Here is an 18498-nt window from a genome sequence, read left to right as displayed (position 1 = left end):
CTAAACCAACTGCTAAGTTGCGCTGTTTTGGAAAGTTATCATCTTACTAATTGTGTTTCTGCAAGCCGAAAATTTTGCATGATTTTTTTTTTCTCTGGTTGAGGAGCACAATGTGAAATGCCACAGGGTTTCAGGGGAGCTTCTCTTCCATCAATGTATTCAATAACAATGGTATCAGAAAAGAAAATGCTTTTTCTCATTTTCAGGGCTTGCTCTCTGACATCACAAATAAATATACATTACAATGTCAACAAAACTATTCTACAAGTAGGATAGCAAAGGTAAAGCACATTTTTTTAAAATAAAGATAATCAATTCTAGTCAATGAATAAAATTATTATAGAACGCGACAACTGAACAATATCTATCAGTCTAAAGTCCAATTCAGATAACTTTCCAATGTTCATTAAAATCTTCATTAGCAAACAGGAAATTCTTAAAAATGCAAATTTTGTTCAAATTTATTTTAACCGTTATAATGAAAAGAAAGTGGATGTAAAATAGAGGGGAAAAAGGTTGACCACAAATACTTACTCATCCGCTGAGCCCTTCAGAGCTAATCACAGACAATTTCTCAATAAATGGAAAAAAAGATATTCCTCAAATTAAGCAGGCAATATTGGTAGAATATCTGCCAGGTTTCCTGCAACAACCATTGCTTCTAGATTGACTTTTGATGAGCTTCAGTTCTTTCTCTCAAGATCGTTTCTATCTCTCTTAAATGCTGGCTACTTGAACTATATCTGACCCATCCTAGAGAATGAATCCTAGAGTGAACCCTAAAATAAAATGATCTGCTTTTTTGTTTACTATTAATATAAAATAAAATAAACATGATATCATAGTTGGTCATGTTGCTATGTTATCTATTTTTGAAAGATATGAATCGGTTTCTTTTCTCTTATCTGATTTGGAAGAAGAGGATCTCAACAGATCAGATCATCTTTACTTTCACTATACAAACCCACCCTCCCTCATCCTTAACACAACAACCATTTCAAACTATTCTCATCAAAGCCAAAAATTAGTCTGGAAAAAAGCATTACTTTGGAATCAAGAAGATCAAACAAACAAAACAAAACAAAACTAATAAAAATGATTCCTGTCGTGTAATATGTGAGAACTCATGGATAGATCAAAATAGATATGGTGCATTAAAGACCAAAACAATCTTATGCATATTTTATTTGAAGTAGGTATTTGTATCATTGAAACAATATTGCTCTGCTTTATATCTTATATAAACTTTATATATCTAATTCACTTAATTACTTAATATAAAAACCTGGGAATTTAAATAATAACAACCAGCTTTTCTGTAACCTTCCTCATTAGGACCTATTGCTTTATTTTGTCTATTGCCCTTTCTTATTTTCTTATCTTACTAATGCCTTTCATCAAGTATCCTGACTAAAAAAAATTGAATGAAAAGTTGAATATAAATAGAGTCTGGATATGAGACCATTCCACTCTCCTCACTTTCACTGGGCCACATTCAATGTCATGCATATTCCCATGATACAAACACTCTAACTGACAAACAAACAAACAAACACACAAAGCTGGCTGAAAATCCCTTAGTGAGAATTCAAATAAAATGGAAATATTCAGAGGTAGCTCTGCAGGCCTGCAGGTATACATCACACAGCTCTCTCTCTCTCTCTCTCTACTTTCTTTCTTTCTTTCTTTGATGATGATATTATGAATTTCAAGGGCATAGAATGATGTCAGAGCGTTGATCCACACATTCTCTGTCATCCCCTCTTGTCAACTAGAAATAAAGCAGCTTTACTAAAGGCTCTGCATCCGGCCGGCCAGCCTGCCTGCCCTGCCCTGGGCATCATGTCATAAGAGGGTCCATCATGTATTTACAAGCAGGTATAGAAATGTCCAGTTTACAGAAGCAAAGAGAGAGAGAGAGAGGTAACCAGAAATCTTTAAATCCTTGGATATTTGTATGTTTTTCACATTTTTCTCACTCTCTATTTCATTCACTCATAACCCTCTCAATACCACATGAAGATACAAGCGCCATTAAATACAAAGTATATACCTACACTTGTTTCTTTCATTTTCATTAAATAATACTGCAGCGCTTATCAAATGACACAATCTTTCTTTACTACTAAATGAGAGTAAATAATGTTTTGAGGGTTAATCAGAACTGATATTCTTATATATACAATCCTTGAATTTTCCCCAACAGAACAAAACTGATTTGAGAGTGATCTAACTCTGTGTAGCTAATGACATTTATTTTTAAACTGTGTATATCTAGCTATTAAGACGTGATGCGGTCCATGGAGCTTGGTATTTATGATGGTTGGTATGAGTATCATCATCCAATGATTGAAACATCTTGAGTTAGCTAGCTAGCTGTTTGGTATGTTGTGAGGCATGTTGAGATGTATGTAATAAACTTGATTTGATGCGAATGGAATGCATGGTATTTAGCTCCAGTGGTGATTATCTCTCAACAAGATGACTCTCTTACTAAACCCTTTTCACATAAAAACATTAATCTCTACAAATCCTGTCACGGTGTGAAGAGCTTCCCTAATTTAGCCATCCACTGTACTCCTATTCAAAAGGTCTTCAGATTCTAAAAATGCACAAAACAGAAGAAATTTGATTTTCATAACTTCAGACTAACAATATCTCTGCATAAATATATCAATGAATATATCCATTGCATTGGATTAGTTGTATGATGTGAACAGCCTCCATGCCATGGTATCTGCATTAGAGATTACTTGTTCCATGATATAAATATTTTGTTGAATTCTGGACAGTATGATGGCTTCATTGCAACCCTATGTAACATCAATCATGGCGCCTAATTGACAGACACAGATATAATTGGAAGACATGATCTGCAATGATTAATTAATACCTCTTTAGAGAGTGAATATTTCTTCTTTAATAACATAATTTGTGTTAATTAGGGAATGAACACCTCTTTTTAATCCTACCTTTTCTCAGAAATGTGGGTGGATAAACAGACAAACAGAACAACTTAAATGAAGCAATGCAATTACCAAAGAACTAGCAGCAGACATCAAAAGATGAACTTTGATTGAAAGAAAGTGTTTTTTTTTTTTTTAATTCTTGTATTTCAAAAAGAGAATATCAGTAAGATCTTTTTTTTTCTCTCAATATTTCTAAGTTTCAAATGTACACTTGGTACATCAATGAACTTGTGAATAAGGCTTAGAGGTACTAATGACCTTGTTAATGACCTTGTGAAGCCAAGATGAAATATCTTTCGTAAGTGTTTGGTAGATGAAGATGAATAAAAAACAAACATAGGATAGTAAAATTGACTTAAAACATGCAATTAGCAGCCAATTGTGGTTGATCCTCACAATGCATTTATCATAGATGCATTTCTATGAAACACACTTTGCTTTTTGTCTGAAACTTGACAATTTGCTTTGTGCAAAATTCAAAAGCTTTCATATATTTTTCAAATGTTAAAATCGTATATTTATCCTCTTGAATACAGTATTATTATTTTCAAAAGTTTTTTTCATAACTTGCCATTTTCATAGAACCAGCCAAGCTATCCTAGGCAACATTGTCAAAATCAAATTGAGCTTCAACCAGCAATTAATGATTACAAACATATGATGGGGAATTCTATCCTTTCAACACAAACAGAAATTGAGGTTAATATACTGTCATAGGAAATGATGAATGTGAACTTCAAACAAAAGGAACTATTAAAGATGAGAGCTCGCCTTCTTGGCTACAACATAGGTAAAAACACTAGCAAAAACAAGGCTAGGAAGAAAGTTGACTTCCGTCATCCGTAGCGCTAATGGGGCGCTTATGATTACTTGCCTTGCCGGTAATTATCATTGTTTTCCTGGACTTGAAAATGAATTCGGAGTGAGTCAGAACTAGAATTGTGATTGCTTATTTTACAGGAAGCCTAACATTTACAAGACAAAGTCAAGATTATCACTCAAGGCTATCACTGCATTGGAAAACTACAAGTGTCAACTACAGACCTACTTAGTAAGTTACAAAGAACTTATTACGTATTTGATTTTCACCCCGTTTGTTTTGAATATGATCACACTAAGTTGGGAACTTGTATTTACAGTATGTATGCATCTACATTGAAAGACATAAACTATATTGGCCAAAACAACATTTACATAAAGTTTTAAAATATTTAACCAAATCACTTAATCTGCTTTGCTTTTATCTGTTGCAATTAACACATTGCTTTTCACGGCTTCTTTCAACTCACTTGTTACCTATTCAAACAGAATAGGCAAATACTTGTAGAGAATGGCAAGAATAGAAGACTTTTAACCAACTCGCAAAACAAACAAAGATGTTGCTTCTGAGAACAATTATTTCATAGAAATGTTAATGGAAAGTATTGACATACACAGGATTAAAAGGACATATCTGTACATTACACAAAAAATATAAGAGAGAGCATTATGACAGAATTTCCCCATTACTTCATCAGAAAACAAAGCCTTTTGAACAGTTTTCACACAATCTCTAGAGATCATTTCATGAAGGGCTTCTTTTAATTGTATTCCAGGAACATCCTAGAATAAAAGAAACTGAACCACTTCATAAATGAATGTCTTGCTCTCAACTCATTCCATTGAGAGGACTTGTATCATAGAAGAAGCACACAACGTATATAACACAACCAACACCACTTCTACCACCAACAATCACCCACAACATCTCCAACTATTAACCATGATCCACAACATTCAATATCTCCTTTTAAGTTGACTCATGACAATAGTATGTATTCAGAGGTAGATTTTGAATAAAATCCCTAATCTAAACATCCTTTTAGAGATCAAAGTTTAACTACTCTGGTTCATCTAGAGCTGCCTCTGTTCAATCGTAATGATCAGTTTATACCACTTTCATTTCTCTGGTTTCTGAGAACCCATTTTGTGGTTAAGTGTTGTTCTACTAACACAAAGAATTCAATTATAGGGATTCTTTTATCGTCTGAGCTTAATTTCTTACTAAATGAAATCTTCTAAATTAGGTCAACCATCATTAAATCACTCACTTATCGCCCAACTCCATAGAAATCATTCTGTACAAAAATGTATGATCAACTACCACACATTATATTTCAGTTAACAAAGAACTAATTGTCTGTTGGAGCACAGAGGTAATGCATTTCTGGCTCTGAACAGATATAATAAAATTTAATTATTAACAGGACAATTTTTTTCTTACTGAAAATTAGTTTTATGCATGGGTCATTGTTTTCCGACATAATGAAAACATTCGTTCAGAAACAAATCTTTAGAAAATCTCAGAGTAAATTAAAGCTTGAAATGAGAAGTGAAACTAAAGATATACAGTGATCAAACTGGATGTTTTTCCTTCCTAGTATCTTTGTTTTTCCAAATGTTGATAGTGATTCCCTCTCTCTCTTGTGTTTTGAAAACTGATTAAAAGAAAACATGTGAAATGATATGCAAATGTGTTATGTTTAATTCAGCATATCATATGTATCCCAAACTTACAGTTAGTGACCAAAATAATATCTCAATTCATAAATCTATTTTGTGAAGTTTAAGAAAGCAAGTTCGCTTTTAAACTGTGCAATCTGCCTTAATGATTGTTTAATAATCAAGTTCAGTTTTGAAGTTAAAAAAAATAACTTTGAAATCAATACCATCATGTAACAAAATCGAACTATACACATTTATCCTTCTTCTAATTTTTCTCTCTAAACAAGGAAAGTCTTAAATGAATTTTGTTCTTCAAATTAATCAAATTAATTCTTTACCATGTTTGCAATGATTTTTCTTTTAATTCTGAGAGCACAGTTAGGTCTAATCATGGATTAATGGTCACCATGATAAAACTAAGTAAATCAATTGTTAAAATCTGGAAACAAAAAGCAGAGTAAAAGGAAAAAAGACATGCAGGAAAAGAAAAAGCTGAAAATCCAAGACAATCTGAATATGCTTGCCCGTAAGAGAGACTGAAAAAATCCTTCAAGCTATATGGCAATCAACTATCAATTGGAAAGAGAGTAAACTTGTCTTTTCTTCACAGATGATTTTCTGTTTCAAGATCTCTCTATCCTCTAGGAGGAAGATACAAGGAAGGATAGGGCAAGGAGAGAGAGAGAGAGTGAAGAGAGAGAGAGAGAGATAGATGGAGTGAGGAGGGAAGGAGTGATGTTCACAGGCCATGCACTTGTCGCGGGGAAGAGCAGCTCTATTGACACATCCAACAAGCACGCTGACAAACCCCGGCATGTAACCTAACAGACCTGAATGAGACTATGCTTCTACGCACACTGTACTAGCTAGCTCAGAGAGACGGAGAGGTAGGAGAGAGAATTACTCAAGGGGAGATGACCAAGAGGGGAAAAAAGAGGGGGTAGTGGGTGGAAGGAGAGAGAGGGAGAGAGAAAGAGCGAGGCTATAGAAATCTGCGGTTGGTCTATTCACAGTGGATCTCACATTTCTTTACAACTAGCTACCTTTCACTGCGGGTTCAAGTCTAACTTTCTACCTCACCTTGATATCGCTAAAGCAATGATTATCCAACACGGCCTGCTCGTCTCCACCGATACACCTCCGCTATGTCAAAACTTTTTTCCAGATAAATTTTCCTCAAATTGTTGTGATTTGTTTGGATACTTCACACTGTAAGGTAGGTATTCCAATAGTTTGTTAAGTCCATTTGATAGTGAAAGCAATGTCAAGAAAGTTGTTATCTCCACTATAAGTTGAATGCTATCAGATGGCTTGTAGCACGCAATCACTTCACTCGTAGCCACCTCCTAAGGCAGGGTTACAGCCATACACACGCTGCAAACTTGAGCGGCTCAAAAAAGTTGATGGGAAATACGAGGCGAGCCGAGAATTGACAAAGGAGAGCGCCAGAGAAAGAGAGAAAAAACACTAGGACTTCTCTCGTGCAGAGATAAAGAACCAATCCACACTGAAATTGAGTTCCCCAATTGGCTAGGTCATAATTGCACTGGCATGTATGTATGTATGTATATACACAGACACTCTGCAAGTCGGCCTATTCCCCCCTGCGGATTGTTGTGTCCTATTGGTCGCCCAATCAGCGACAAAAACTGGCGAGCTTATAATTACAGGGAGACTCCTGGTATGTGCAGTAATGGTAGCACTGACTGGCCAAGACTAAAGCAGAATGAAACGAGGTCAAGGGCGTCTAATTTATGCAGCCAGTCTCTCATATTTGCACTCATTCTAGACGTGATTGGACGGCTGCAGTATGACTTCAGCCTCAATCTTAGCTTTTTTTCTCTCTCTCTTTTTTTCTTAGTACATAGGGACAGGTTGAGATAGTCACTTTCAAGGGAACCAATTAGCATTAGTTTAGGCAAGAAAACTTGTCTCCTAGCTCGATCTCTCTCCTTGGTTTCTCTCTTGCTCTCTCTCTCTCTCTCTCTCTCTCTCTCTCTCTCTCTCAGAGGTATGATATTGCACCCAGATTTGTTTTAGGGGACTTGAGCAAACAGTTTACATCAAACTTTCTAATATTTCAATCATTCATATCATTAATTTATAGCACTGAGTGTTGTTCTTTTCAGGATTTACATTGATTCTCTTATCTACCACTGAAAATTTTCTCCCTCACTTCAGCAAGGTTTTTTCTTCTTTCCTTATGAACCTAGGTTTAGAATCTGATACCATAACATGCTATTGTTTTAAAAATGTGAAAAATACTTCACAAAAATAGGTCATCTAGTTATCTTTCTTCGTCTTTCTTTTTTTCACTCATATTCCTACATTGAACTTCGTTGTAAATCTCTTCAATAATTATTTTTCCTTTATTTTCTTTTTTTCATTTCTCTTACATTTACATATCTCCTTTTTGTCTTGTTTTTATTTCTATCAGTTACACACAGGTTTTTTGAGGTTAAAACTAATGGTATAATTATATTTATCTCTCTTTCTCTCTCTCTCTCTTTCTCTCTCTCTTTCTCTCTTTCTCTCTTTCTCTCTCTCTCTCTCTCTCTCTCTTTCTCTCTCTCTCTTTCTCTTTCTCTCTTTCTCCCTCTTCCTCTTTTACTCTATCCCTCTGTCCTCCTAATTCTACCACTCTCATCAAATCTACTTTTGTAACTGATGTACAGTACTACCTGTACAAAACAAATAGTTGGTTTTCCATCTAGGCATAGTCTTTTCTTTTCCCATTACACAATTTGACTGAAAGAGTTCAGCCCTTCTGCTGATACATTGGCCAGGATAGTTTCTGGTTAGAATCAAAAGGACTTCAAACTAAACTTGATCCATGATCCAGGCTTGAAGCTCCAATCTAACATTACAAACTACATTGTCACGGTCAGTGTAGTTGAAACCTATGTAGTAATATCCATGGACTACCATTACCTATCTGTATCTTTACTTGTATCTTCTCTATCCCACCAAGCTACTAAACTATCATATCTCTCTAGATACACCCCCCCCCCTCCATAGAAAGGTCATCAATAGAGAAAAGAAAGAAAGAAAGAAAATAACCTGTTTAAATGTGTTTAATTAGACATGACCCTGTAGAGAATAGACGATGGCTGAGCCTCAGGTCTACTCTATTACATGATCCCTAAATCTACCGGCTTCAACTCTACACCCCTCATATAACACCCCTGCTACCCTCATTAGCATTTTGGGTAATCTTCTGAAAAATATGGTAGCAGCTACGTGACTCCACGTTTTAATTCTGCCCTCTCATATACTCCCCCCTAGCCGAGTTTTGGTGCAGGGTGGCAGGCTTATGATGGGTATAACTTGCAGCGTAACACACTGAATGTTTATCTTTACTTCATATCAGAAAGGCACCAGAATTACTGACAAGTCCCATCATAATTGCTTACAAATACAATTTCCTTCTGACTTAGGGACTATCATTATTTGACTTGCAACAAACTATTTTTAACACATTTCTCAAAAATAATAATCAATATCTATTGATTTGGCTATTTATATTCAAGTTTTAAAGAAAAAAACTGAGCAGTCTTGATGTAGAATCACTTCTAAAGTCATGATTATCAGGGTGGTCCACAGGGGGGGGGGGGTAAATATGTTTATACAGGTTAAATTTGGATTTTATAGGTTTGAAAATCAGCAACAGGTTAATATTCATTTTCCATCAAAATTGTTCATAAAATATCAATCATTAAATGTCTTTTCAAATGCTTCAAATATGGCTCAGAATGCATCAGGGTGCATCTAAGAACCTTAGCGCCTGCCCGCAAGCCCTGGATTCTAGCCACAAGGGCCTCCTACTTCACATACACCTCTCTAATTTTACAAGTTTGAATTTTTGTTTAGTGGATAACCTTGGTAGTCCTTATATTATAGTCCTTTTCTCTCATAATCATTATTTAATCTCTTTCACAAACTCCTCATGCATGTAGTATATTGATATGTAATTATTCAAACACTAAAAAAATGATAAGATATGCCAGGCAACAAACAGCTTTACACATTACCAATTCAGAAAAGATTTTAAGAATCAAATAAGCACCTGCAAGACCGTTGAAAAACACAATGTCATAAAGCAACAACCTCATGTCATCTAAATCTTGATAATGTCGTATTTATCACGTCGTATTCATCAAAATCTTAAAGACTGCCTTCAAGCACAATGAGGTAAACACTGTTTCCCCACACTATTGTGTATTAACAATGAATAAACCTTTCCTACCATCCATTTCTGTAATGGAATGTCCATTCGTTAAGAAGTCATTAGCAACACCTTTCCGCGCACTATAGGGAGCTGCACTGTCTAATCCTTGTTCAATTAACGCTCCTTCAAATTGGCAGCTCCTCATTTACATACAACTGTCCCTTTATCCAAACAGAGCTAGGCTAGCTAGCCCCAGGCAGAGAGTGGTAGGGCTAATTACTAGGCAGCTACAATTTCATAATCTTGTTTGCTTTTTCTCCTTGGCTCTGACCTTATGAGGTCAATTCAAAATGGCTCCCTTGATGAGGACGGCTAAAAGAATGTTGAGAAGGAATTGAGTTTAGCAAGAAAATCTCTCATAATTGGCATGTGGTTTCTTCCCAGCTTTCAACAATAAAAGGTCTTTTGTGAGCAAGTTCATACAGTTTCATTACCAATTTTAAAGCTCATCTCAATTCTGTCTCATAAGGTCCTTAAGAAATTCTATGCCAAGAAAAATATAAAAAATGTCCCAAATCTCACAAATTTCCAACACAATTTGTGAGATTTTTCTGCAAATGTGAGATCAGATTATGGAGTCCAGTCCTTCTCATCAGTTCTCTACACAATTCCTATTTTTCATAATTTCTGATTCAGAATGCGGTAACTAGTACATCAAGGCTTCTGCAATTTCAGCAAAAATCAATGTTTTTGGTATGCAGTATTTAGGGGATTGTTTTACACAGCCATACAATACAAGGAGGAACGGCGCAAGGCAACATCAAGCCAGCACCACTAATAAAAAAAAACAGAAAGACAAAACCAACCCAACTACGCCAAAGACAAAAATCGAAGATGTGTTTCTATCTAGGCCAATTATGCCCAGACTTTTTGACTTTTTCCAGAGCACAATTATTTGAAGAGAAAATCTCCTCTTTTCTCTTCCCATAGAAGAGAGCAATCCCTCACTGTATTTCTTACCATCAATTGAATAAAATGAATTTGAGCAATGACTGATGAGACTGTTAGCTTTACTAAAGCAAGAAATGTATCAGGTGAAGCACTCTTTGGTCTGCTCCTTCAACTTTCCATATTTGGTGATTCCCAGACCCAATCACAGCTTGATTTCAAGACTTGATTGCACTACACAGTGTCTCATAAAAAAGAATACATACCACTAACAAACAACATCATGAATCAAATATAGCAAGTATCATACATTGTAAACAGCAATTCTACAGATTTTCTGTGCATATGGGCCTTGTCATAATTATATTAGAGTCAAATACAGCAGTTTATTCCCTTGATAATCATATTTATCTTCACCTTTTAAACTCATAACTTATTTTCTTGGTATCCACATCCCATCCCTGTCTCTCTCGCTCTCTCTCGCTCTCTATCCTCCCCGCTGTATTTATCCCTTGACCCCTTGCAGCTCGTTCCTCCTCATATCGGGGTCAGAGGGTCACTTTTTGCCTGAGAAATTGAATAAGAATTGATTCCGCCGCCCGCCCGCCCGAGTCTTCCTCTCCGATGGCAGAAACGCTGAATTTTGAATCAATTCCAAGCCAGGATCCAGTAATGAGACATTACTGTATGAATCATAGTAGAGTGTTTGTCATGGATTGCACCAATGTCTTTAACCTATACAACACATCAAGTTTCTGCTTTGATTTCTATTGCTTCAATGTCCTTAAACCTCAACTTCTTTTTCTTCCACTATGAATTTATTTGCCTGTCAGTAGCTAACAGTCTTTCTCTCTTCTTGTTTAATATTACTCCTGTTTTGTAACCACTACAAGGACAAGAATAAATAATGTTTCTTACCTTATTTGCTGCTCCTACACTGTAATATAACTAACTTTTAGTAAAAAAAGTCTTCACCTTATATTTTCTCTTTTTTATCAGGGAAAATGAAGATCACTTTAATAGTATCTTTAGTGTTTTTCATTTTTAAGGCAAATTTGCGTAAATAATGAAATCTTGCAGTATACTTGTCTTAAGTCACTTAGTATTGATATGTGCTAGTATTTTAAAATGAATATATATATTTCAAATAACCTTCTCTCATGCATTATCCTTATTCTTATAATTGAACTTTTTTTTTCCCAGTGAAAAAATATGCCATGCGAGCACACTACATTTTGTAATGAGAAGGCCAAATACATCTAAATCATTTAATTTTTATATGCAATGCTCTTAAATAATATAATAACCTTTTCACGATTCTACTAGAATAAATACTGCCTGGTTATGTTATGGGTTTATCAAAAGAAAGATTAGATGTAGGCCATAGAGCTGATACAAACCAGAGTGTATCTTTTACCTTTAACTGATAAAATAGCAAGATCTATAAAGATTAAGGAGTTTACATCCCAACTTACATACCCAGCATCTCTCAAATATCAATGTTTAGTTACTCTTTACCTATTACTACCAGTTATCAAATTTATTATGTACAAAATGAACTTTTCTATCACGAACAAAATTTGAATAATTTTCCCAAATATTTTTGGAACATAATTTATATAGGTTTTGAAACTAGCTTCTCACAAACATCTTATATCAAAATCTCTAAATGAATCAAAGATGAAATGTCAGAAATGTTAGTCTTGTTGAGATTTTTGCGGTGTCATGTGATCAAACGAGATGCATACTGAAGAAGCATTTCAAAAAATTACATATTATTTGATTCAACTACTATTCGTTTTCATTTAATCTTGGCCTATTCATCTCTCATGTTCTTCCAACATGAATGCATGCGATGTGAACGCTACCATCGCTATGACCCTCAAGCTCTCATCGTAACACAAGACGTTTAGTTGCTAGCAGGGTCCGATGCCGAGAGGAAAGACTGGTAAGAGACTGGTGCGCTACCACCAAAGCTTCTTTACCCCTTGGGTATGACTACAACCATCATCACATCTCAAACCTAGAGCAAGTAGAACATTCTCACTAGTCTGCCTGTCATGTGTCAAGTTCAGGGTAAGATCTCGATCGGAAACCAAAGCAGGGGAGTGTTTCACAAAGACTAAGATCAACTTTAAGTTGGACTGTTATATATCAGACCGTTCATGCCACTGTTTGCTCTCACCAATTACTGGCATTTGCCTCTCAAGGGACATACAAATTGATCGTGGTCACAAATCTACAGAATTTATAGTTGTCGATAATTCATTATTGAAGATTTTTTTTTAAATCTAAAGATCATAATGGTGAGAGCAAACAGTGGCATGAACGGCCTGCCATATTTAAATCCAACTTATAGTCGATCTTAGTCTTTGTGAAACACTCCCCCACCTCATCATTCTACTATCCTATTTTATTCTGAATTACAACATTCAAACTCCCAGGAGTTTCCTCAAATTACTCTATGTTAAGCTACAGTCCCATATACGTCCCGGACCGTCCCGGACCATCCCGGACCCCATCCGGGGTGATCCGGGATTCGGTCCGTGTTGACACCGTGTTGGCACCGGGGTGGTCCTGGATGGTCCTGGATGGTCCTGGATGGTCCTGGATGGTCCTGGATGGTCCTGGGCGGTCCGGGAGTCGACCCCGGATGTTTTTGACGGTCAAAAACTGCCGGGGTGGTCCGGGACGGTCCGGGACAATAGTTTGATCCGGGGTGATCCGTGTAGCCACCGTGCTGGGTCCGGGGTCATCCGTAGTGGCGCCGGGGCGGTCCGTGTTGATCCGTGGCAGTCCGGGAGTGAGTTATTGACCGCCCAGGACCATCCAGGACCATCCAGGACCATCCAGGACCATCCAGGACCACCCCGGTGCCAACACGGCGTCAACACGGACCGAATCCCGGATCACCCCGGATGGGGTCCGGGATGGTCCGGGACGGTCCGGGACGTATATGGGACTGTAGCTTTTAAAGCATCACACTTTTTTGAACAAAACATCCCGGACCATCCCGGATCACCCCAGACCATGGTCCGGGATGGTCCGGAGTGGTCCGTGCTCGTCCGTGCTGGTCCGGCTTTATATGGGACTGGGGCTTAAACTCAAATATATGGGATTATCATCATCATATCACCACAGTTTAAGAATTAAACTTTTGTTTACCGGTACACAAAGTCTTTTTGGATTAGCTAATCAAAGTAAGATATCATAGGACAATTTAAAATAATCTTGCCCATTTTTACAAGAGCTGTGGCGCTTGCCAGACCTCAGCTGAGAATCAGTGATTAGCTGATATAACCATGTGTAGTTAAGATTAAATTGTTTAACGTTTCTGTGTAATATTCTTTTAGTCCACCATTATTTCTCGCCATGGATCCTCTTCTCTTCAAGCTTTTATTTCATTCCCCATTTTCCTTCTTTGTTTTACATCTCCCTTTGTTAACCCTAGTTCCACTCTTACCTAAACACAACACAAGACTGGACAGAGAGCGACCGAGTGAAGGATTCAATAGCTAGTCCAGTGCCAATATCCTATACTATTTCCCATCTTTTATATCAAGATGGCAGGTTTTGAAGAAAATAGTTGTAGCCAAGCTTTACTTAATTGCGCTGATTACCAAACCCACAACTGCCACCACATTAGATCCCAAGATGCAGCTCACACTTGACGATGGTGACACAGGCAAATGTTGTTTTATCAAGCCAGAACACAGCCCCAAGGTTTAATTTACTTCATGCCCTGGAATAAACTTATAGAATGACCACTGAAGAGAGATAAATAAAGAGAGAGAGAGAGAGAGACAGATAAACAGAGAGAGAGAGAGACGGAGAGAGATAGAAACAGAGAGACAGAAAGAGCAGGGAATGTGTCTTCTTAAGATTTTACTTCCAATCTCCCTTTTTATTTTCATCATGCCTGTTGTTATCTCTGTAGCACACTTCTGCCACAAGTTCAAAGCTTTTTTGCAATATTTTGTTCTTGAATTCAACAATAACAAATAAAGCCATTGTTAAGGAAAATATGAGCTATTACCTCTTGCTTGTTGTGCATATACTATTTTCATTAGACATCTGATGACAATGGAATCATTTAATTTCTCCAAAATTAACTGCACAGGGTAACAACTTTTTTCTGGGCTCTCACCATGCCTGAAACATGCACTCTAGTGAATCAATCCGTATTCTGAGCAACTTTTCAGTTGTTACACAACATCATACAGCATTAGGGAAATTGAAAATAACAGTTCAATAAATGACCTCTACAAGACATGACAAGTGTTAGTATGTCACTTTGATAGAGAGCAAGGTTGGCACATAACTCATCTTTTATTCTTTCTAATGCACTTTCTCCCAATGTAACTCAGAAAAATGATAACCACATATTTCTGCAATGAAGCTACTCTCATTAGATCACAAGGTATCATGACGTGAACTTCTCTGAATTTTTTAAAAATCTATACTTCTTGGCTCATCATTTGATGAAGATGAAATGAAAGCTTACCTTCTTATCCAGACTTTAAACAAGAGATGTAAAGCTTTACAGAGCCATGTCTTTCCTTCCAACACATCAATGTAATGTCACTGTCAAAAAAGATACAAAAGAAGAGTAAAATTGAGACTAGTTTATAAACATTAATCTTGAAAGTCAAGATTCTATTCATTCTCAAATGCAAGGAAGGTGAAGTAGGAGAATTAATTGAATTATGGTACTTCAAAACATATTCAGCCTAGGTTTGTAATTGCTACAAGGTTTGAACATACCAGTGTGGGGTAAAAAGAATTAGATTTACTCCCATGTAAGAGGAAGGAAAATGGAGACCGAGGAGAGATTTCAGAAAAGTGCATAAAGCCCCCTCCTACAACCACGCTGTTGTTGATGCTCCTTCTTTTTTGCCTGGTGCACGTTAATGAACGACATTTATGCAGCGATGCTGAGCGAGAAAGGTGATAGAGTAAACACGCCGATGGGCGATAACTCTCGGGCCAGATGCGTGTAGCCAAGTTACCGACTTCATTAACTTGAAACATTACAAAAACCCAAATTGGCAAATCACATTAAAGAGAAGCCTCGCGTCAACTGACAACCAGGTCGGCCGAGCATGATTCGGTACGAGTTACAAGTAAGGTGGGAAGGGAAGGGATTGGTAGAACGCCTGTCATCTCAACTCAACCAAACTAATAAATAGGAATATTACAGACCTATTTTATAGGAATAGTTTTATTATTAGAAATTGTTCAAATAACTTACAAGAAGAAATCTGAAAGGGCCTTTTCATAATCAACTAGTTCATATGTGTAGAGGACCTTAGTATTGAACCCCTTCCTCAATCCACCTGCTGACCTGATCCCCTCTACCGGTCTCACCTACATACCAGTCTTACCTAGAGGGCTCTATACACACCCCCCCCCCCTCCCCCTCTCTCTCTCTCTCTCTGTTAGATTCCTCTACACTAGATCATCATGAATGAACTTGTTATTTCACCTGTCCTATTCATAGCATCACTACCTAGCCTTAGACCTTTCCTCAAGTACTAACCCTAAAATTATTCATCTCAAATCTTACGAAGAGGAAATTGACACAAGTCTTTCCCTCGTATTCTAGTTTTATCTACTTACAATCATTCCTGAACAAGACATAGTTACTTGAAGATGTAATTATTAATTGAAAGAAGATTTCTTTGTGGTTTGGATACTAATTAATTCAGATGGTTTTATGCTGTCAATGTGATTTGCTTAGATGTACCTGTAATCATGTCAGACCGTCATTTGGATCTAATGTCAGTTGTAATCAGATTGCTGTCCAATCAATTGATAATGATCTGATGTGACTTGAATCAAGTTAGAGAACAAACAAAAGAGAAGTAGAGAGAATGAAACCTTTCTAACCTCACATCAATCACGAGGCCCTTAATTCACACATCACCACCCTTTATTTTCTTCGCTCCTGATATATTATGAAAAGATGGAAAGACAAGATTGTCCATGTATAAAGTTATTGCAACCTAAATGCATTGTGCAACTGCGCTAAAAAGACAGAAAGAAGAGGGAAAATTGAGACGAGAACTGCTTGGTCCTAGAGGCCATCTATATGGACAGATTCAAATAATCATGTTAACGGCAGACCAAAGTACACCCGACTGTGTGACTGTGAATAATCCTATCAGGCATTCATCCGCAAATTTGATCAGGGAAGTTCGCCTCACTTAAAACCCTCATGCCTTCTATATTTCTGAGATAAAAAAAGGACTACTCCTCCTGCCCTCCTAGCTTTTTTTCTTTGGTCATCTGTGCATCAACATTTCTGTCATGCTACCGGTTTCATTTATACATAGTGATGGGGAGTGAAAAGCACAGTGGTAGGCAGGCGGGCGGGAGGGCAGGCAGGCAGGCAGGCAGGCTGGAGTAGAGAGGAGGAGGAGGTGGAAAGCTACCAATGTTTTTATCCAATCCCCCATGAAGAGAGGTGGCTTCTCTCTCCGCTGTGATGTCATCTAAAGTGATTGACATATCATCGCCTAGAAGGTGAAAGAGAGAGCGTCCAAGGATGAGATTAACCCAACTCTAGGGCATTACGGAAAGGATGGAGGGGGAAAGAATGGAGGGGGTGAAGGAGTAATGGAAGGATGGAGGAGAGTACGGTGGAAAGATTAACCCAACTCTGGGGCATTACCGAAAAAAAGGAGGGGGTGATAGAGTGATAGAGGGATGGAGGGGTGTATGATGGAAAGATTTTAGAGTATCATGGAAGGGAAGGGGGAATGATGGAGGGAGAGATCCAACCCTGTTCAGTGGTGTGCAAGCTAGGGGTGGGGTCAGTGGAGGAGATTTGGAAAGAGATAAATGGTACTGTGGGGGTATATGAGGAGGGGGAGGAGGGTGAGGTGGAGGAGGAACGGATGGAGGAGGGTGGGGATGGAGGAGGGTGGAATGTAGTGATAATGATGGTGCGGGATGTGTGTAGGATAGACAAATTAACATTAATAAGGGATGTAGGTGGAGAGTATGGTAGACGATGAGAGAGTGAGAGAGGGAGAGATAGAGAGGCAGACAGAAAGACACAGAGTTGGTGTGAGAGAGAGAGAGACAGAGAGACAGAGAGAGAGAGACAGAGAGAGACACAGAGAGAGACAGAGAGAGTCAAGCAGGAAGAGAAAGAGATTGATTAATCGTATTGGGGTGTGTATGGAAAGGAGGGAGCTCAGAAGATGGGATAGAGAGAGAGAGAGAGAGAGAGGGAGATGGAGAGAGAGAGATGGAGAAAGAGAGATGGAGAAAGAGAGATGGAGAGAGAGAGAGATGGAGAGAGAGAGAGAGATGGAGAGAGAGAGAGAGAGAGAGAAGGAGAGAGAGAGATGGAGAGACTGATTGTAAAGGATAGAGATCATAATGATTAAGAGAATGATGAGGGCCCTTGCATCATGTAGTGTACTAGATATAATTCTTCTTATAAGATAATTATTTGAATAGAATAACATGGAAAACCAGGATAATGAATTGAGTAGAAACTCAAATATAATATATATCAGTATTTAGGCCTGTCAAAAACATGTCAATTTTCATAGAAGTGATAATTGTTATTTGAACATAAGAGTATGAGGATAAGGAAAGAAATATATTCCCCCCTGTTCCTAACTATACAGAGCCTTAATCCCATCATAGGTTTCTGTATAACCTTAAAATAATTAAAATAAGAGAACTGGCAATTTGGAATTTCTAAATGAGAATGATTTGTAGTAAAATAGCAAGTAAGTTGAATACAAAAGACATTCTGGAGAGAAGAGTGGGAGAGATTCAACTAAAGCTCTACATGAATGTCACTTGTTATTATGATATGAATCATATGATATCATCGGCAAGAAAGTATCAGGCAAAAGAAGAGAGATAGAGAGAACCAAAGTGAGCGAAACCGTAGCAGTGTTTGAAATG

General features: G+C 37.4%; 1 non-coding gene across 4 annotated transcripts in view; it reads right to left on the bottom strand.

Annotated features, from left to right (window-relative positions):
* Nucleotides 1-18498, bottom strand: part of LOC593587 — a 79035-nt gene that overhangs the window by 31684 nt on the left and 28853 nt on the right. For all 4 annotated transcript variants that reach the window (XR_004062347.1, XR_004062344.1, XR_004062346.1 and 1 more), the window contains one exon: nt 15074-15153. This is a non-coding gene — a transcript (uncharacterized LOC593587). The remainder of the gene's footprint in view (nt 1-15073; nt 15154-18498) is intronic.

This window comes from Strongylocentrotus purpuratus, unplaced genomic scaffold (assembly GCF_000002235.5).
Source record: "Strongylocentrotus purpuratus isolate Spur 01 unplaced genomic scaffold, Spur_5.0 spur5_scaffold_8, whole genome shotgun sequence".
NCBI lineage: Eukaryota > Metazoa > Echinodermata > Echinoidea > Camarodonta > Strongylocentrotidae > Strongylocentrotus > Strongylocentrotus purpuratus.
The sequence above is the reverse complement of the archived record's forward strand: the minus strand, read 5'-3'. Positions and strand labels throughout refer to the sequence as shown.